General features: G+C 44.3%; 2 protein-coding genes across 2 annotated transcripts in view; one reads left to right on the forward strand and one right to left on the reverse strand.

Moving 5' to 3' along the window:
- Window positions 1-22,958, reverse strand: part of LOC111863878 — a 478,046-nt gene that overhangs the window by 410,865 nt on the left and 44,223 nt on the right. The gene's annotated exons all lie outside the window — the stretch shown is intronic.
- The window catches only part of LOC111863882, a 7,342-nt gene continuing 2,501 nt past the window's right edge, over window positions 18,118-22,958 (forward strand). The window contains exon 1 of the mRNA XM_023850674.2: window positions 18,118-18,195. The gene's annotated coding sequence lies outside the window, so the exon portion shown is untranslated. The remainder of the gene's footprint in view (window positions 18,196-22,958) is intronic.

Consider the following 22,958-nt stretch of genomic DNA (forward strand, 5'->3'; position numbering starts at 1 on the left):
TCCTTTCTCGTCTGTATCTACTTCTTCTTCCGGTTCAACTTCTAAGGTTTCTGGCCGATTAGGTCGATCATATAGTTCTGAAATATAATTTTCCCAAATTTTCAGCACTTGCCTCTGATCTACTATTCTATTCCCCTGGGAGTCTTCGATGCCAACATTTTGAATCCCATGGTTCTCTTTCCATCCTAGTTCTTTTGTCTTCATGTACATCAAATCATAACGTCCTGTCCTTTGAAATTCTATAATCTCATTACATATCTTCTCAAGATATTCCTTTTTGGCCCTGTCCGTGGCTCTTTTCAATTCATTCCTCAGTCTCCTGTATTTCCTCCTGCCTTCTTCATTGTTTACATTCTTCCATTTCCTTCGCTTCTCCATTTTACTCATCATCCCCTGTGTAACCCATGGTTTTCTTGCTATCTTCTCAAGTTTACCAACCAATTCACTAATAGAATCTAATAAGTGTTCAATTATTCTGATTACCAATCTAAACCCCGTCTGTAGTCACTCATACGTGTGACAATATTATTCACGTTTTACGGCTTCCGAGGTAAATGAACAGAAAGGAGCGAACAGGTATTAATTGTTTCTCTGTGCATACTTTTCGTAAATTGTTTTAACTAAAAGGTAAAATTGTCACTGCGCTTAACTAATTAAGCACTACGCAGTGAAGCCCTATAGGGGAGTAGGTGTACAAATCAAGATTTTCTTGACCTCGGTACTAGTTGAAGGTGAATGGTCAGCTTCACGCCCTTGCCGCTTTACCCCCTGGGAAAGAACCCCTTCCCCGGTACCGACTGGATTGGAGGCTAGGTGGGCCGAGCCGGTGTGGACGACGTGGAGAAGAGAAAATTCTTAACCATACCGGGACTCGAACCTCGACCCCTCGTTCGTCGAGCCTGTATCCAGTCGCTATACCGACTGAGCTATCCTGGCTCCTTTTCTTAAATTTGTCAGGAATTTTAAGGACAGGATAGGGGATGGGACTCGTAAGGCTCCTGTAAGCATGACCCCGCTGCAAGTGAACCATCCAAACATTTGCTCGCCCCGACAAGTGATAGGTCGGCGACAGCATCCCTCCATCTCTCAAGTGCCTGAGTCATATTTCACATCCAATATGTTTGTACACCCTCACCCCCTGCATGACTCAACCGATCATTTACAGTCTCCACTCTAAAACATTAGCAACTTTCTTCACGTCATAATTTATCGTCTGGAGTCTGAGAGACGAAGAAATACGAATCTCCAGACAGCATCCATCTTGAGTGGATTTAAAGAAATGAAGCGGTTGCTTTCGCCAAGCTTCTTGACTGAACTGCCTGTGACTGTTTATATCCGTCTAGGCATTTGGCTGGTACAAGGAGATCTAGGTAAAAGGTGAAGTTTTCCCTGTATTTAACTAATTAAGCACTACGCCATGAAGGCATAGGGGGGAGTGGATGTATCCGCATTTTCTTGACCTTGGAACTAGCTGGAGGTGAGTGGTCAGCTTCACGCCTCTGCCGCTTTACTCCCGGTACCCAATGGATAGGAGGCTGAGTGGGCCCCAGAGTCGGTCTGGACAACATGGAGATGGGAAACAATCTCGCCTCTAACGGGACTCGAACTCTAACCCCTCTACTGTCCTGCCCGTAGCCAGTCGCTATACCGAATGCGCTATCCTGGCTCCTGGTTTTCAGAGTAAGGGTTTAATTTTGATGAACATAAACAAATTAATTCAAACAATTTTTAGAAAATCAGTTCCCATTTCATTACGTCTCCATTACAAATACTAAACCGATCAATACTGTGTAGGGAAATAATCGCTGTTACTCTGAGAACGATAGGAAACACATAAATATGCTCTGTGGGCGAAGTGCAGAGCAGGCAGTACCGCTACTTTAAAGAATTCTGCTGCCTAATAAACTGCGATATGCTGAGTTCTCTTAGGCAGGAATTGCAGTTACTGCGCACATTATGCGAGTTATCAGATCGGAGCGAAGCGGTAGGATGTCTACAGAGTGACGTCACTGCCCGAGCATGCGCTCTGTGTCCTTGTTGCATTTCATTTATTGGTTCGTAATATCTGAAAAAGGTAAAACTCGGCGACGGGAAACACCAGCACCGAAGGATGATTCACAGGGAAGCCAGTCCGGCTGTTAAATATATCACATAGGACTCTCGCGTGCTACAAACAAAGTTAGCAACGTAAATCATGCATTACTGTCGGTTCTGTTTCCAGCATGTTTATCAGGTTATTCACAGAAGGCCACGGAAATATCGGAGAGACGGTACTGACATCTCTGTGTCAATAACCGTACTTCGTGATACGTGTCAGATAATCCCGATGCTTACGTAATACACCTATTTCGGTTGGTCCGACGTTTCTCTACAGTTAGCTTCGCTGAAACGTCAGAAACTTCTCAGAAATTTTTGAAGTTATTCAACAAATTGTTAAAACATATACTAAACGAGTAAATGAGTACGGCAACACAGCGTAAATATCTTCAAAGGTAAAGATAAAGAGGTAACTAATTAACTACTTAACTAATTAAGCACTACGCCATGAAGGCGTATGGAGGAATGGATGTATAGATCCACATTTTCTTGACATCGGCACTAGTTTAAGGTGAGTGATCAGCTTCACGTCCAGGCCGCTTTACTCCCTGAGAAATAAACCCAGGTACCCATTGGATATGAGGCTGGGTGGGCCCAAGAGGCAGTCTGGAAAACTTGAAGAGAGAAAATTCTTCACCCCACCGGGACTCGAACTCCGATCCCTTGGTCGTCCAGACCGTAGCCAGTCGCTATACCGACTACGCTACCCCGGCGAAAATAGATACTGTCGTATCATCATTGTTTATAATGTAAAGATGATGCAACATGTTTCGATCTTTTCTATGTCATTATCAGGGGTCACAAGAAAATCAAACCAAGTTATTGAATTGCCTTAATATGGCTCCATATTATCATAGCTAATCTACCTTTTTGACGGATGTACACTAGTGATAAACGCATGCACCTTGTGATCTGTGGTTATGTAATAGATTAAAATAAATTAGAATTCAAAGTTATACCCTTTTAAAGTCTTAAAATTATATACCTCGCCGAATTATGCTTGGCTCTAAATGTGTATCTAGAGCAGCCTTGATTTTGTTGTAACGCCTGATGATCTGATGATGACCTAAAAAGGCCGAAACACGTAGCATCATCTTCACGTAACAAATAACAGTGATACGACAGGATCTATTTTCATCTTCGTTTGAAGACATTTACGATGCGTTGACGGAGCCATTTGCTCGTTTATCTAATACACAACAAACCATACAGAAAACGCACTGACGATATAAGTATGAACTTCCTGAAAAGTGAAAGAAAAGAAGAAAGAAGGAAAGGGGTAGTGGCAGACAGTACATTTTAAGGGTGAGGGGCAGAGAAATTATCGGCTCTGAAATGCCCGCCGATCACAGTGGCTGTGCGGTCTATGCATGAAATGTCTTCGCCCGCTCTAACACTGGGATCGTGGGTTCGAATCCCACTCAAGGCATGGATTCTGTGTTTGTGTTAGGTAGCGGCCTTGCGTCGGGCTGATCCCCAGTCCAAGGAATCCTGCCGACTGTCTAAGATAAAGAAATTGAAGTGAAACGAGCGTTTCACGGATGCCCTATGTTGCAAGTGGGAGCGACTGTAGTGTGATAATAATAATAATAATAATAATAATAAGGTTGGACATAAGGAAAGGCGTTAAGAAGTGAAGAAGGTAGCGATGGGAAGTAAACTTTGGTTATGAGCATGAGAAAGAAGTTGAGCACGTGCTTTATTGAGTTCGACCAGAATTTTGATATTAACATTGGGGGGGGATTAGGATGATTTTTAATTAGGAGCAACTTAATTTAAATAATCAGTTCCTACCTCACAAAAAAGCCAGCAGAAGATAGTCGGTCATTGTAACGGAGAGGCAGGTAATGTATTTTCGCTGAGAAAGGAAACTAAATTTCTTTAGTGCTATTTAGATAAACTTCATGCTCCAAGTGGTTAACATATAACAACGTGGTGAATAACATTAATCCAATTATGACCAAATTATCACATTAAGTGATATAGCTAAAACGCAAGATGCACTTTATATATCCTGTTAAGTTAACCTGAATATAACTAACAATGAAGACCGTAACAAAGACAGCTTTATGACCTTTCCTCCAGTCTGGATTGAAAGCAAGCTAAGAGCTCAATGGGAGGGCGGGGGTTGATGATTTGTTTTTAACTGTTCGAAAGACATTTAAAACTTGCTTCGAATGTGCTGCTCTGTGAGTTCATGGACGTTTGTTCTCACGTGTTGGAACGCATCAGTCTTGTGTTTACTTCGCGGTCAGGGCAAAAGGGGCTCAAAGGAGCCCACGAACCTCATGCGGCACTTAACAGAATTCAACGGGGTGAACATGAAGTCTATTGTCTTCTGGGACGGCAGGTCGTGCAGGGCTGGTAGTGGTTTTCTGACGGTGCAGAGGAACCCACTGCCTCGGAAGGAAAACCAAGCAGGCAACCGTTAAGGTACAAGAAGCCGCGCTGCTTGCTTCTTGCTCACTCTTTAATCCTGAAGATGAAGGCAGTACGATACTCAGAAAAGTCTGTAACCTATCAGATTACACGGCGTGACATGCTACAAGACAATACTATACACTTGCTACCTTATTCACTATATGAACAGCATCCTAATTAAACTAATTAACGGATTCATTGATCATTATCATCCTAACTGTTGCTCAATTTGTCAATAGATTACCATCTTCCATCGAACCCGAAGGATCGCCACAGCATGTATAAGGACTTTTCTCTGCAGCGTCCAGATCGATTGTGGGGCCCACCCAGCCTTCCGTGCAATGCGTACCTGGGGGAGCTCTTCCGGCTGGGGCATGGAACTGACCACACTTTTATGTAGTCCGAGGTGTGGAACTGTTGGAGCTCTGCCTCCACGCCTCCAAAACGCCTTCATGTGAAAATACTCAGGCGCAGATTAAACGCTGCGGTGCAGATTTCTTTGTCTTACACCGGGATAGCTCAGTAAGTATGTCGCTAGGTTATGGACGGGACTACATAGGAATCGGGCTTCGATTTCTGGCAAAGGTAAGAGATTTTTCTCCTTTAACTAGCTCTCAGACCGACTTTGGATCTCATCCAGTCCCCAATCCAACGGACACCGGTCTCTCTTTCCAAGGCGGTTAAATGGTCGCGTCGTGAAGTTGACCATTTACTGCCGGGGTGGAGAAAAGAAGGGAGCTATACCTCCACTCCCCATACGTGTTCAGGGGTGAACACAGCGATGATGTCACATTTTTACCATTTCAATACGATCTTTCTGTGGTCCCAATACAGCACGTTTGACCTTCTGTAAGTTGTGATTAACGAAAACTTGTAATCGCATTGCATGTCTTCATATAACTGCCGTCCGGGAAAGTCTGCTTAACATTTTAAAGACTGGAGAGACGAGAGAGAGAGAGAGAGAGAAGAGAGAAAGAAAGTGGGGAGGTAGTGAGAAGCACTACATTGGGGGGGGGGGAGACAAGAAATTGTATTTCCGATTGCAAAGGTTCTCAGGCAGTGCCCGTTCGTCCTTCTGATCTTATAAATAGTAAATAAAAATTCAGTTCGTACCTCACAGGAAACACATTACGTTTCCGCTACAAAACACAACTGGTTAATGCTGTTTAGGGAAACAACCGGTGTTTATTGTGCGAACCATACGGAACACACAAATACACTGCAGGCAGAATGCAGAATGAGTACGCTAAAGCAGGTAGTATATATATAGTTACCAAGGGGCGTTAATGGGTTAAGATATCTTTCATGGTACGTCATACCTTGAGTAGAGAACCTTACGAAAGGAAGGTTCTGTGTGTTCAACAAGATCCCTCGATGTCGCTCCTAGGGTTTATATCATTTATAGGACATCCAGTACACTAGCAACATTCACGAAACTGGTAACACATTCATATCTGCAGACAATAACACACGCTCGGAGGTATTTTTAGACAGATTTTAGCCATGGTAAGACATAGAGAGCAGTATACAGCGCCATTTCTCACGGAGATCGCGTGGGAACATCTTCAGGTAGGATGATATCATGGTTCAGTATATACCGCCTCCACCGTCCCGGCTCCTTTTGATGAAAGATCATGCCAGGCAAAGAAACCAAAATGCTGATTGCCTCATGGCTCATGAAGATGGAGACCGTACGTTGCTCCGAAGCTTCTGCCAGACTACACGGAGTCACATTCCAGAAGAGAGCACTCTTTAAGTACTATGTACTTTTATGTCTTGCATACAAAAATAGAAATCATAACAAAAAATACCGTGTAATAAATTTCTGACCTTTTTTTTATCAGCGTGACAGATTTAGTCAGTGGACTTGGTGCATATTAGGAAAAACAAGCGAAGTTCCTTACTCCTCGTAATCTATGTACATTCACATCGATTAAAATATTGAGAGGCCAGCGACCGCAGCGCCACATGGACAGGTGGCCAGGCAATGAAACATAACGTCCCTTATTCCCACTGCTAACCTTCCGGCACACGTTCTCGCATTCACGCGGCACAATACTACAACTGACGTTTTTCTGTCTCCCACCATTGTCGGGAAAACTGCATACGTTTCTTGACGAGCGAGTGAGGACGGTGTCGATAATTATGAAGATTTGCCATCGTAGGCTCACACTTTAAGCTGAACATGGAGGTAGCAAGCTGCTTCGAAATGTTTATAAACTTTTACCAGAATATACTGCGTCACATTCCAGAAAACATTATTCTAGACAACTACACAACTAGTCCGGAAGTTCACGGACGTTTCGAAAGAATAAGCCACGCAAGCAAACAAGAAGAAGTAGGAAACAAGCAGAAGCGGTCGCTCGTTCGGCTTACTCTTCGACTATGAAGATAAACGCAGTACGTTTCCAGCAGGGATAGCGTAGTCGGTATAGCGACTGGCTACGAGCTGGACGACCGAGGGGTCGGAGTTCGAGTCCCTGTAGGGTCAAGAACTTTCTCTTCTTTACAGTGTCCAGACCGGCTATGGGGCCCAACCAGCCTCCTATCGAATTGGTATCGGGGGTAAAGCGGCCGGAGCGTGAAGCTCACTACTCACCTCCATCTACTGCCGAGGTCAAGAAAATGTGGATCTATACACCCACTCCTTCATACGCCTTCATGGCGTAGTGCTTATTAGTTAAGCACAGGGACAACTTCACTTTACTTTACGTTTCTCCGAAACGTCTGGAATGCACGGCTGTGTTAGCTGTTTACTTGGCTTACTCACTGAAGCTGGAGATGGAGACTACGTTCCTTCGAGACATTGTTAACTTCCTATCGGATTCCATAAGACAGGAATCTGGAGAAATTCGTCGATTCTAAATCACAGACCTTCACGTTACCGTCCGACTAAGGTCTCTGACCTTGCTCCGAGCCCAACTAAACCCAGGTCAGTCGCGGTTTTAATCTTTGTGCAACGCAAGCTAGAGCGAGAAATCAGAAAAACACCGAAAAAGTTATAAACCCCTCGATACGGTGGCAACTTCTCTGACACAACTGTTAGGCGGGATAGCCAGCATAGGCAGCTCTAGGCGTTATGAGCAAAAGGTGGAACGCACATTATAAGAATCTGTAGTCCTCGGGCGGTGACTATGAAGATTCCTGTCTTCGGGCATGCGACGCCGTGTAGTCTTGTAGATATTTACGAATGTTTCCGAGGAACCTGGTGCCTCCTTCTTCAGGGCGCAAGAGTAATCCGAGTCCACTTACCGGCTCTTCCATGCCCCTCAACAAAACACCGTCGAGCCCAGGATTACCTCTATCGCAGACGAGAGGCGAAGCGTCCAGCAAGGGGACTCGGCGACTTAACCCACAGCAGCGGAAATTCCGTGTTACTTGAGTTGCTGTTCTGCTAGCAACATGAGCTGCACTGCAGACTGCGTTATAAATACATTTTTTGGGTTCAGAGTTTAGTGACGTTCGTGCCTTCGGACGCGGAACGGCTTGGCACGGCAGTTTCGCTATACAGAATGCCCATAAAACGAATTTTAAATTTCAACATCCACAACAAATCCTAAAACATGATATTGAAAGTTTCGAAAACGTGAATGATTGCAATGAATGAATACCATTTGGCGGCAACACTCTAGACCTATATTCGGGCGGTGCACGATTCGAATCTCGGCTAAGCTATCCTATAGGGAATGGAAGAGGACTGGGAATATGACTGAACCAATAGGAGCCAGATTAATTCAATCTGTATTATATCATATTTCTTTAAGATCCAGTTTTTTTATTGCTAGTGGGGTGGGACTAAGTCCCTTGTACTGCGGCCACTTCTGGCCTATTGTACTAGCCCCAGATGATAGGTGAGGTATAACTGTCCTAATTTCCCTGATAGGTCGATTCAAATAAGGGGAGTTGGCTCAATTTTGGTTCCGGCCAATAACAGATTATTTTTAAGGGAATTTCGCCCTAAAAGAGAAAACGGCGAAATTGACAGCGATACAACTTATGAGGGGTCGCTGATGATCTCCTGGCACTCCCACTTTTGACTTACGGCTGGTAGAAACTGTCACTTCTCGAATTCTCAAAGTGTCTTGCCGCTGTAAGTCTAATTCTCAATTTCTAAAGAAACTCAGTGGGGTTTCTTGAAGTATCATTTTCTGCCCTTTTGGAAAATAATACCAGATGCTTGGACGCAAGGACTAGCAGATGTCCTTGTCCGCCCAAGCTTGGTCTATCTGCTCATCGCCTATTCCTTGTTCTTACAGTATGTCTTAATTAAACCTTTGTTTCTTTCGTAACTTCTTATTAAACCCTATTAGCTACTGAAAAAGGGGAGGGGGGAGGATTTCGATGGTGCGGTTACAGAGGGTGATTGTGGAGCAATTGGTGGGATGATTGGCAGGGGAAACCGAAGTACTCGGAGAAAACCTGCCCCAGCGCCACTCTGTCCACCACAAATCCCACTTGACCAGACCCGGTATCGAACCCGGGGGGAAGCCAGCGACTAACAGCTTGAGCTACGGCGCGGCCAAGATCCAGCTTAGTATTATCCTTGAACGGAACAGACTTGAAAGTGGACGCTGAAATAAATTTCATCGTTATCTGAAGCTGTAGACAGAACTTCTGTTACGCCGAAGAAAGCGAGCTATATAAGGTGGGCACATAGCGCAAAACATTCCTTCAGTTTCCAGATAGTCAGCATTGTCTATTTCGAGAAGATATGCGACGGTGCTTCAATTTCCACATGTCGAGATTCTCAACCTTTGTATCACCACGGAGCTCATTAGCAGAAACTGAGTCACGGACCTCCTGTGGGCATGCGACGCAATTCTAAACAACGAAACATCGGAAGCGCTGTTTGGAAATTCACAGTGAATCACAACGCTAAGATACTAACAACGTCCCTGTACTGAACTAATTAAGCACCACTCCATGAGGACGTATGGGGGAGTTCTCGACTTCGGCACTAGATGGGAGCGGTCAGTATCACGACCCCCACTCCCCCCCCCCGGAGAAAGAGCCACCGGTACCCATTGGATAGGAGGCTGGTGTGGAGCCGGTGTGGACGACATGGATAAGAGAAAAAAATCACCCCTACCGGCACTCCGTCCCCTCGGCCGTCCAGCCTGTAGCTAGCTGCTATACCGACTGCGCTATCCCGACTCCTGACACTAACAAAATTTATGATCACTGGAAGTAACGACAATAACGAGTTTCGTTATTTTTATTGTTAACAGTAGTATAGAGCTCGTAAGTACTGCAACTAGCATTTGGTCGCGCCGTACGCACCCAGTACTTCGCTGTGATCGATTCTTATACACCAAGCTCCTTGGGGGTCAGTGAGCTCACGATTTCTGTAAATATGCACACGCAGTAAACCTAACAAGCTCTGGAAATATTAAACATGAAGGAATAATCGAGCAGGTGGGCGCAGCGGTAACGCTTTTGACTTGTATTCGAGAGGTGTTCGGATCGAATCTTGGGCGGAACACTGAGATTTCTTGCTGTTTTCGTCACTCCCTATATACAACTGCCGGACAGTACTGCAATTCTATCAAGGCCACTTCCTTTCAAGTCCTTTCCAATTCATTACTCACCAATCTTCCTTGTGCTTTTCAATCCCTAATATTAGCATTCAATGCTATACACAGGTATTGAGAGCGCTGTAAAATAAATTACAAATCAATAAGGTCTGGGAAGAACTAATCGCCTACTTTCTTTTGATACCACACGGACCTCAAAGAAAACAGCCCGAGAGCCGGAGCCGTTGCCTAGCAACGACTGAGGGGGCACACACAGACAGTAAGGTGATCTCACAAGCCTTTCATTTTTGAAATTAAAGGAAGTGTGCACTAAGCAGAGCTGCTATCTAAAGGTACGCTAAGAGTTCCAGTTCAGGAAAGGTGGGCACTGATATCAAGATTCAAGCATACCAATTCACTGCATATACTCGTAACTACAACGAACTGACATACACGACAAACTACTAAACGATAGCCTTTTATACAGGCTACTATACGAATTGTCACCAATAACCAAGCATCCCCGTCGAGTTGGTAGCACTGCTGCTTCGTATTCGGGAAATCCCGGGTTCAAATTTCGGCCCAGAAAAAAAAACGGTTATACTGACTCGAGGCTTTTCAAGGCTTTCCTCAGCCCTTCCAGCTAAACGCGGGGCTTATATTAGTCCACCACAGCCTTCTTGCAAACTATTTCCAACGGATCATTCGTTAGTCGCTAGGTCGGCATAGCGACTTGCTACAGGCGGGACGGCCAGGGTTCGAATCCTGACGGGGGCAAAAAATTATTCTCTACTCCACAGCGTCCAGACCGACTCTGGGGTTCACTCAGTCTCATATACAATGGGTACCGGGGTCTTTCCCCGGGGGTAAAGTTGTCGGGTTCGTGAAGCTGACGTGACCTCCATCTAGTGCCCAGATCAAGAATGGTGGAGATACACCTCCACGTCCCCATGTCTTCATGGCGTTGTGCTTAATTAATTGAGCACAGGGACAACTTCACCTTTTAGCACCCGACGTTGTATTATTATTATTATTGGCCACTGTGCTGTTAACTTTGCACATAAATAAACACGAATTGAATTATTATTATCGCACTACAGCGCATTGTTGGGACTTGGCCGTTTTTTCAGTTCCGTGATCCTATACACAGTCGGCAGGACTCCTTAGACGGGTGATCAGCCAGTCGCACGGCCTCTACCTACACACAGAACAAACGCATATAGGCATCCATGCCTTAAGTGGGATTCGAAACCACGATCCCAGCGTTCGAGAGCGAAGACAGTTCCTGCCTTAGACCGCGCGGCCACCAAGATTGTCTTTGATGCTATATACTCTCTATAATAGTGTCGTCGTTACTTAGGCTATAAAGAATGCATATTAACTGAAGTATTTCCTCAGCACCTACAGGCAAATGTCTGTATAAAACCTTTTTCATGACCGCTTTCTTCCAATAAGTTTTTCCACTAGCCGCCGTACCATCAGACGCTCTGCAGCCAGGGTTACGGTGTCGCTGTCTGCATGAGCCAAGCGGTAATGCAACCTTGACGGGGTCCGGCCACCTTTTGAGGTGAGATCACCTCCCGGTGACGTCAGCTCGTGTGGCATAAACACTGCACAAGACAAATGCAACAACCGAGAGTTGACGCTGGAGGTTCAGGGATTTGAATCTTTTTTTGGTGTCGGTTTTTTTTAATCCACGAAGTGGGGGGGGGCAGAGTCCAGCTGCGTACACTCGGCACGTCGGTCACTGATTGGCCTATTGTACCTGCCCCGGGTGATTATGATGATCGAGAATTTTGGTGGAATGGAGATTGGCAGCGGAAACCGAAGTACTCGGAGAAAACCTGCCCCAGCGCCACTTTCTCCGCTACAAATCCCACTTGATCAGACCCCGGTTCGAACCCGGGCCGCCGCGGTGGGAAGCCAGCGACTAACCGCTTGAGCTATGGCGTGGCCTTTGGTGTCGGTTACTCGGTCTCCTGAGGCACACGCTAGCGCAGTTGGTTGAGGTACTATGTTACAAGCCGGAAGGTCACGGGTTCGATTCTCGATGAGGTCAATGGATTTTTTTTTTCGATTTACCCAATCCTTCCAGCAGCACTACTGCCTTGGTTTCGACTCAGCCTCTAACAGAAATGAGTACTAGGAATCTTCCTGGGGGTTAAATAACGGCCAATACGTAAAGCTGACAACTTTATCGAAATCGGTGAGCCGACTGTCTAGAAAATGTGGGAGCCTCGACGTCTCACAACTATATGGGCCTCCACGGCCTGTTACAGGGATAGCTTTACCTTTTACCTATTTTTCCCGGCTCCACACATAAACCTTCTTGGCTGTTAGTGATCGCGCTTCGGCGTTGAGTAGCACTCCTTGGTCTTCTGGAGGTCCCGGAATAAAGTCTCAGCCCGGAGACCGGCTATCGTGGCAGGATTTCTCTCCAAACAAAAATAATATAATTAAAAGAAATTTATTACACTTATTGCTCTTATTTTCCTTACTTCCGCAACAGTACCTCAAATTAGGCAATAACCGCTTTCCTTCCTCATCCTTTCCAATTCATTATTCACTAATCATCCTATCATTCGCAGCCAAACAGTCTTAGCTACTGACAGCGTCATTAAATAAATCATCTATATAAATAAAAATATAAATACATTCAGGGCTCTAACCCATCTACTTCCTCTTAATTTCCCTTTGTGATATCTATCAAACGCTGTAAAGTAATTAGCAAGTCTCCGACAGTCATGAAGCCCTGTGTTCGATTCTCGGCCGTTCCTCCAACGCTGTACTTTGTCATCCTCCTCACGTCCCCCCGCCGCCAAGTAAATTTTTAGATATTATCTTAAAACTTTGGAGCTATTAAATTCATTTAAATAACATTTAAAGAACTCAAGCCTCTAGTGCAAAGAAAACAGATTGCTTCTCCCTTACAAAACCAACAGCTTAATGCTGTTAAGGGATATATTCTCTGTTTATTGTGAGAATCATACGAAACAGATGAACGCACTCTGTGGGCACGATGCAGAACATCGTAATATTAAAGTAGCTGTTACAGACAGTTCATAATTTGTACTCTTTGCCAAAGTATAATTAGAATGAATAAATTAAGGAGGATCAGATGGGCAGGGCATGTAGCACACGTTGGGGAGAAAAGGGACGTATATAGATTTTGGTAGGAAAGGCAGAAGAGACCAATAAGTAGACTTAGACGTAGATGGGTGGATATTATTAAAGTAGATTTTAGAGAGATAGGATGGGTTGGTATGGACTGGACTGATCTGGCTCAGGATAGTGATCAGTGGAGGGCACTTATGAACACAGCAATGAACCTTCGGCTCCATAAAATGTTGGTAACTGCACAACTGGCAGCTTCTAAAGAAGGACTCAGCTCGATAGAATTAGTTCGTTAGTTACATACAGCAATAACTGTGCGTCATATTGTTAAAACCTGCCACGACCGCTTCCTTCCACATGATTTCCAATTCACAGTTCAAACACCTTAAAAAGGCGTCGTGAATTAAACTGAGAACAAGGCGCCCCGGGTTCGAGCGAAGGTCAGATCATGTGGGATTTATGGTGGACAAAGTGGCAGCTTTTCTCCGAATATTTCGGTTTCCCCTGCCAATCTTCGACCCACCAATTGCTCCACAATTGCCCTCACCTATCATCTGGGACTGGTACAATAGGCCAGAAGTGGCCGCAGTGCCAAGTGGATTCAGTCTCACCCCACTAAGTATAAATAAAAAACTCCAACTGGACATGAATGTAATATCATGAAAAGTGTCATATGCTGGGAAGTGACACCGTAGAAATTTCGGAGGAACATTACGCCTTCATGTTGATTGTTTGGCGTCTCTTCGAGCCGGAAGCAGCATGTCCTTCGGAAACGTCGGTACGCTTATACCAAGCTGCAGTGTGCCGTTGGCGTGGATATAGTCCGCTCTACTGCCAAATCCCTTGTTTGAGAAACACTACGATTACGAATACTGTCTCCATAGAGACACGTGGGACAGCTGGTCGATAGCAGGTTGCGCCTGCGAAGTGCGAGCTTCACTGGGCCCTCACTGAAGTCGCGGCTCCTGTGCTCCTTGCAAAGTTTCAGGATACCAACCGGCAGAGCATCTGGAACACTTGTCTTTCCTTAGATGGCTATGGCGGCTCTGGCTGGACTACATCAAGTTTCATGACATTTTAATAATAAAACTCAAATCGTGAAGTGATTTACACGGGTAACGCTAGGATATTCCGTATAAGTCCGAGGACAAACGCCCAACCCCTCCAAACTGCGGGACCACCCAATGTCGGCTGTCCTCGACTGCATATTCAATATATTCGCAGCTACCGTCCATATCTAGAGACTGTCTCCTCTACAGGCGACCTGAGGACGCGCCATGCTGTGGTGACAAGGGACCCACTTAACACGTGAAGAGAAAAGGAAACCACCCACTAGGAAGACCTAGACGTAGGTGGGAGGATAATATTAATATGGATCTTAGAGAGAGATGATGGGGTAGTACGGACTGGATTGATCTGGCTCAGGATAGGGACCAGTGGAGGGCTCTTGTGAACACGGCAACGAGCCTTCGGGTTCCATAAAATGTTAGGAAATTCTTGAGTAGCTGAGCGACTGGCGGCTTCTCAACAAGGCCTCAGGCCCATGGAGTTAGTTAACACCAGAATATTTCCCAGGGCCAGAGGGGGCAGTCAGAATATATGCTTACAAACTTAGTTTTGAGCCCTTTAAGAACACATTAATTGTCACCCTTGATTATTCAAGAGAGAAGAATAAAATATTCTAATAACAATTTCAATTGATGTTATTAATATTTGCCCTACTTCCTTATTTCTCTTCAATATTAATTTCTTCCAAAAGATTTGGGGTGGCGGTGTCGAATATCTGGGGCTACCCCCCAATCTTCAGACTCCTATGGTAATAAGACACGATTCACATTAAGATTCCACCGTAACGTTCGTGCATATCTACCAAATTCCAAATTACACGGCGTCGCATCCCAGAAGACAGTAATCTTGAAGCACGAGCTACTTACATATGCCCAGAACCAAATTAAACAGAAATCTATTTAGTCATTTCGACGAAAAAATCTCCGCTGCACGTACACTATATGATGTACTTCGTGGAAATGTTACATACAGCCCGGGTTTTTAGATCTGACCTCTGGGTTGCGCATGATACAGCAGGCAGTGGGCAGCGGTTGCAGTTGCACAAGTAAGTACCTGTTATAGCCGATACACATCCTACAGTCCTTACCTCTGTTAGTGAACTCGACCAAATCCACTGCGCATTCTGTCGGGAGTGGCCGGGACTAGAAGCACGAACAGTAAGCAAAGAAAACAAGACACGTCAGAATTATTCCTAACATTCTGATAAGGGCGGAAAGAATTTTTGACGACACCATGCCGACAGTCTATTAATGCCATCTAACTGGTATTCTTGAGAAGCTGACAGTCGCTCAGCCAGTCAAGAAATACTCCGGAACCTAAAAATTCGTTACAGTGTTCAAGAGGGCCCACCACTGGACCCAGCAGTTGTATCCAGGCCCCACCCATACACGCTTCAAATTTCAACTGCAACATAACATTTTTCTGTACGGTAATACAAGCGTCAACATGTTGCCTGAAATTAAGTTATACAATACGTCACGAACGACAGAGTAGTCTTTTCATTCTGTTTATCCTGTCTCTACTGTGAGTATTGAAGTATTTTAATGTGGAGATAGAGTGTAGTATACTATATAAATGATACGATTTAAGATTGACTATTTGTGTGCGTTATTCGTGGGAGATGGCGTTAAACATCGGTCTCGACGTTTCATTCGACTGGGAAGGAATGTAGGAGAGATCAGGGGAAGTTAATAGTACGAAAGCTTATATACAAACGACCAGATTTTCCGTTTCTCAACGGGAGTTACACAAGTCGTTACATAATCACTGCAATTTTTCGTACTATTTATAATTGCTATCTTATTAAAAGTTCACATTAACATATCTTATATTATCAGTTTTGTGTTCTTTTATGGTATAGACATAATTTTAAGGAGCAGTTCACAATATACGGAACGTAAAAGAAAAAATAAAGTAAAGCTATCCCTGTAACAGGCCGCTGAGGCCCACAGGGTTGTGAGGCGTCGAGGCTCCCACATTTTCTCTAGACAATCGGCTCACAGATGGCGGTGAGATCGTCAGGCTTACGCGCCGGCCAGCCGCCCTTTACCCCAAGAAGATTCCTGGTACTCATTTCTGCTACAGGCTGAGTCGGCCCCAAGGCCATAGTGCGGCTGGAAGGGTTGGGTCAATTGAAAAATCCAATAACCTCATCGGGAAACGAACCCACGACCAACTGGCTTGTAGCATAGTGTCTCAAACAACTACGCTACTGCGTGCTTAGATGTACTTTTTATGAATTTCTTACGAACCTAACGCGTATCACCCACTTTGAACCCTCCCACAGAGAAGTTCATAAACATTAATCGTTGACGGGCGTAAATATGGATTATTACTATCTGCATTAGATTCATTTTAATATTATCATCCAATCCCAAATGGTCCCATCGTTGCAGGTTTTCCAACTACAATTCCGAATTAACACAAACAACTTCGTTTCTGTGAAAGTTTTGAGGTTTTCACGGCGATGACTATGAAGAAGTCGTCTTCTGGGTTTTGGCGCCGTGTATTCTTCGTTTTAGCCGACGTTTCGGAGGAACGTATCGCCTCCATCTTCAGCGCAACCTCCTAGTGCTATTGACCTCCAGTTTCCTGGATTCACTGGCCGTTCCCCCCCCCTTAGCACACAACACCATATATGGCCTTAATCGCTCTCCACTGCTCCTATTGGTCCGCTCTCCCTAACCACCCCCCCTGCCTACTTCCTACATAAAGCAGCGCCTTTCACTTCCTAATCATTACAGCTACTGCTCTCTGCATTCACAAGCCAATTCGCCTGCTCTGAAGATGGAGGCGATACGTTCCTCCGAAACGTCGGCTAAAACGAAAAATACAAGGCGCCAAAACCCAGAAGACGACTTTCTTCAACTTCGTTTCTGTTTTTAAACATACTTACTCATGGAGCTGAGCCCTTCTGGAGGAGCTGTCAATTCTGCAGCTACTCAAGAATTTCCCAGCATTTTATGGAATCCGAGGGTTCATTACCGTGTTCACAAGAGCCCTACACTGGTCCCGATCCTGAGCCAGATCAATCCAATCCATACCATCCCATCCTATCTCTCTAAGATGCATTTTAATATTGTCCACCCATCTACGCCTTGGTCTTCCCAGTGGTCTTCTGTTTATAAAAAAAACAGTACATGTATATAAAGGATGATAGATTCATTCAAGGAATATTTCAACGGACGTCGCCAGGAAATTGAATAAGCCAGGCAACTGCCTCCCATATTTCGAAAAAATAACAAAAAACAAATACTTAAGATTAATAGCAAAAATTAAAATTATTTTTAATATGAAGTCCTGGGAAGTACTCGCCTACTTCCCTTGATGCGACACAGACACATAGAAAACGACGCCTCTAAAATTTCTTCTATTGTTGTATGTGTATTCGTTAATGCGGTAATGTTTTTATTGAGCCGTTACCTTGCAACGATGGGAGCGGGATACATATACAGACACAGACTGACGGGAGGGATTTACGAAGTACGCCGTTGTGATGAACTCAGGTGCTATGATATACATACCAATTTTCATAAAGATTGGTTTTGCCACTCAGAACTTGATAGGGGGATACACAGATATGATCGCATATGCCTACTTTTATTTCCTTAACAAAGAAAGTAGGCTAAAAATTACTCCAATAAACACCAATCAAGAGATCTACAAGTTATGAGGATCCGTAAAAATAGTTAAAAGGGCCTGAACATTAACTTGTAAGCAATACTGCAGCTGACCCCTTCTGGAAACTGAAATCTGGCGACGCAAATGCATGCATCCGAGTCACCGGTTTTCTGAACGATTTGAGACGTGTTTTATATTTTAAGGATGGCCACCCTGAAACTATCAGTGTTTTGTCACTATCGATAAATGCGATGACGTCAATGTAAGGGTACAAGTGCTCACCAGCACTCACCAGTTAGGCCATTCAGTCACCACGTACAACCGAATCAATCGGACCATTCCACCTGCTGTTCTCCGCACGGTACGTACCAGCGCAACAGCTACCTATATTATAAGCCCATATTATCGGAGTTGAGTCCCTGAGAGGCTAACAACTTGCTCACCTATTCCAGAATTGACCAATATTTTATAGAATCCGTGTGTTCACTGCCGTGTTCAAAACAGACCACCTCTGGTACCTATTCTATGCGAGATAATTCCAGTTCACGAGCTCATATCCCAGTTTTAGGCATAATTATGATTATCCAATCAACATGTAATAATTTCTAAGTGATCCTTTTCAGTTATTCCTATTAAAATTTTGTATGCATTTCCCTTTTGTCCTAAGCCCGCGTCACACGCCCCTTCAATCTGACCATACTGGATTTACGAATATAATCCTTATAATATCTGAAGAGAGGCAATGGTTATGAAACTCCTCAGTGAGCAGTTTCCTCCGTTTTCCTTTCTTATTCCCACTCAGGTTATATACTCTCCTCGACATCCTCCTCAATCCACGTTATTCCCGTAGGTTTCACATGCAGTTCTGTACTTTTTTTTTACGTTTTTAGATAACCGGGCGAGAAGACTAAACATTCTGAGCTGAACGGCAACAAGCATTCCCCGCGGCTAATCTGATATTAATGACTTCAGTTTATTAGTATCGTACCCATACATCCGAACTTGCCGCATTTTACAAATATCTAGTAGCCTTCTTCACTTTATGATCTTGTCTTGTATTCTGGTGATGAGATATCGTTACGTCATTATTAGAGAGTTTTTTTGTTTTGTTTTTTTTCCTTGGCACTACAGCCCCAGTGGGCCTAGGCCTACTTCAATGAACTTCTCCATTCACTTTAGTTTTTCTAGATCTTACACATTATTAGAGAGTTACTAGATTATATTTCTCAACGTATGATGGGAAACGAAGTCGCTATATCGGAGATCTTGCTGAACGCACGAACGTTTATTCCGTAAGGTTGCCTACTCAAAGCACGACGTCCACTGACGGACGTTGCTGAAATGTACACACACAAAACTGAAGGACGCAAAATGACAGTTCCTCCCAGCAAAAGGCAATGTCTGGTGTTGTGCTGGGAGACAGAATCATTTATTCCATTGCAAAGACGTTACCGGCGGCAATATGAAGAACTGCTTGGAAGGCAGTCCATCAAGCGATGGCTGGAGGTTTCAAGACACAGGTATGGTGTCCTGCATAAGGACGGCGCAGGGCAGGCCTTCAATATAAGCCGGCACAAATTACACATTCGATATGCTCGAGTTAGTTACAGTCCCGTAGATAGAACACCTTTAACCAGGCGTTTTTTTTTTCAATAAGATTTTGCCCCTCCACACTGGGGTCTTACACTGAGAGAGTCTCTGAATAAAATCTTTCCAAACATATGGATTGGGCGGGACGGACCAATCTCCTCACCACCTCGCTCCCCCGATATAATCCCAATGGAATTTTTTTTTCGGACCACGCAAAGCATCAGGTATTTCGTTCCAAAGTGAGTGGTGTGGTTGAATTTCGTGCAAGATCAACAGTGAAGTTGCTTCTGTGACAGCCCAGATGCTGGAAAACACATGGCTTGAAATCCAGTACCGTTCGGCCATTCTGCATGCTACAAATGGCGTCCACGCTCAGACGAGTTGTTGGAAGTAGTGGGGTTCTGGACCTCGTTCATAGTTCTGTATCCTAAGAGACACTGAAGGACACACCGTTTCGGAAACTGGATCTGTTTCCGTCTTCAGGTGAGGAGTTAGACTTCTGCTCTGTTGGGTCCGTTAGAAAGAGCTAACTTCAATCACTGGACAACCTATGTCCGTATAACTATAGTATATACACGCCAGAGACCAGGCTTTGTCAATGGCAGATGATAGGAAAAATGTACAAAAAAAAATGTAATGTAGCATGCACAGACCTGAAACTAAGATGGAAGAGGAGGCAGAAATTTTATCCAACAAACCAAGTCCATGAAAACCAATGCACAGGATTAATTGGAGAATTTCATATTGTGAAATCATTTATTGCCTACCACTGGCGTCATCTGTGAAATAAAAACTGAATCCCAGGGAATAAAATCACATAGGAGTAGAAACTCACGAAGAAGCTGTCAGATCATGCTGATCTCCCTTGTGAGTTTCTAACCTAATCTACTTGATGGGTTGTTATTTCAAGTAAAGCAAGCCAATTTTTTGCACGTCATATACTACGTGTTGTGTGCGCTTGAAATGTGATGAATAAGTTGTGGCCACCCTGTATTTCTCCAAACTTCTCTCGTCACACTGCTCCGAAAGTCTTAAAAAAATGAGAACATTTGAGATGGTGTTTCAATCGGGAACACAAAACCACACAGTTCATATGGCGACATTTCTGTACTACACGAATGTCTTGTCTACTTGCGAGAATCTGTCCAGAAACAGGCCTATTACTGCGAGCGGAATAGTGAGAATATTAAAGGCTATTATATTGGTTGCGTTTCGCATTCTTCGAAAAACGATGTGTTCAGATCCGAGCTACATGCGTCAAGAAGGAACAACCCATAACAAACACCCTCCCATGGCTACCTAGGTCTCGCAAGTTCTTCGGGTTGGATGCTACGATGGTCCACCCATCACAGTGGCTGCGCGGTCTAAAGGGGCCCATAGACGTACGAGTCTGGATCGTGAGTCCGGCTCGGATTAATTTCACCACAAACGCATGAGCTGACTCCCAAATTTGCGACCCACACACGGACGAGTTTGGCTCATTGGAACCCGAGCCGAGTCGGACTCACGAGCCAGATTCGTATGTGTATGGGCCCCTTAAGGTATGAACCGTCTGCGCCCGCTCGAACACTGGGATCGTGGGTTCGAATTCCACTCCAAGCATTAATGTCTGTGTGCGTTTATTCTGTGTTTGTGTTGTCCTGTGTGTAGGTAACGGCCTTGCGACGGGACTGATCCCCAGTCCAGGGAGTCCTACTGACTCTATATAGATTAAGAAATTGAAAAAGAGCGGCCAAGGTCCACAAGGGCTGTACAGCTATACATAGGATGGTCCTCTAGAACCAACTGGAAAATTTCCGCCAAGATATATGAAGTTGGGAAATGAAGGCATAGCATAGCATAGACATTCTGGTGTATTCTCTCACGTCTGTTCCATTGCATCGAAAATCACGATAACTGCAGGAACATGCATTTGATATAAAATGGGCGTGTCTTTCCTCTTTACTACGTTCGTTTGTTTGTAGCTCAGTTTAACGAATGACGCTCCAGTAAAGCTCGAAATGAGCGAGTGCTCATTTCTTCTGCCCGATTTTAACCAAAACCGGAATGTGCTGCAAAAAATATAGAAAAAACATCTGAATATGGGATTAATAAAAGTTCTCTCATCGGTTCGTGTGTTGCTTTATGCAGACAAATGTACGTACATACATGGCGAGCTGAACAGGTTCCTTGCTGCAAGTTTCCGTTGTCAACTCGACAAAAAGTCTGACTGACATGAAAGAAAGGGTAAAAGGTAAACTTTTCCCTGTGCTTAAATAATTAATCACTACGCCTTGAAGACATAGAGGAGGAGTGAAAGTATAGCTCCATCTTTCTCGACCTCGGCACTAGCTGGAGGTGAGTGTTTAGCTTCACGGCTTGGTCGCTTTACCCGTAGGGAAACAGCCCCTGGTACCCACTGGGTAGGGGTTGGGTGGGCACCAGACCCGATCCACGGTACAAACAGCAGGAAGTAAAAATGAAGGAAAGAAACAGAGAAAGGGAGAAGTGAAGACGAAACATTTTATAAAAGAAATAAACAATGAAAAATATTGAGGGAAGGAAGGAAGTCGTAAAGGAGAAATAAAAAAAAAAAAAAAGAAAAAAAAAAAAGGAAGGAAACGTAGTGGGAGAAAGCAAAAGATAGAACAAAGAAAGAAACTCAGACCGCCCAGATATAACTACCCTCTCACAACTTCACAAAACTGGTATTTACACTCTCTCTAATTTGCTGTCATTTTCTCTTACCTGATGATGGCCATAAAGAGGCGAAACATGTTGCAATATAATACATAGTTTATACACGAATTCAGGTGACGGAACCAATGATAAGTTGTTGGGTTTCAGTTTTTCATAGCAGTGACTATAAAAATACCGTCTTTTTGGATGCGGGACCGTGTAGATCTTGTGTGAACCGACGTTTCGGAGGATCATATCGCCTCCATTTTCAGGGAAGAAAAATCAGCGAGCGAAGAACCAGCGTGAGCAAGTGGCTAGCAGATTACCACCTGCTCACTCTGGTTCCTCGGTCGCGGATTTTTCTACCCCGTAAATTGGACGGGATACTGTCCTCCGAAACGTCGGTTCACACAAGATGTACAGGGCGCCACATCCCAGAAGACGGCATTCTTCAATAATAAAAAAAAAGACGCTGAAATATATTATTCCTATTAACAAGTATAAATATGGCGAAAAATCCCTTGGCAATCAGATACTTGAAATACTTGGGCCGAGAACGGAGATTGGTATGAGAACGGACTTTAATTCAAAGGTCCCCACAGAGAAGAAATCATTTCGATTTACCTGGAGCATAAGACACACCCAGCCTGTAATACGTTGAAATATGTACGTAGTATATTTCTATTCAGATAAGAGACACTCATCATCATCAGTAATCTGTCAGACGACAGGTCCACGGTCTCTTCCAAAACAATTCCTCCACTTAATGCGATCTAGAGCTTTCTCCTTCAAATGACAGTATCCTCTTCTGTCCCCAAGGTCATCCAGCATCTTCTTACGTCTTCTTCCTCGTCTTCTTGTCACTTCTATCCGCCC

Source organism: Cryptotermes secundus, unplaced genomic scaffold (genome assembly GCF_002891405.2).
Source record: "Cryptotermes secundus unplaced genomic scaffold, Csec_1.0 scaffold171, whole genome shotgun sequence".
NCBI classification, from domain to species: Eukaryota; Metazoa; Arthropoda; class Insecta; order Blattodea; family Kalotermitidae; genus Cryptotermes; species Cryptotermes secundus.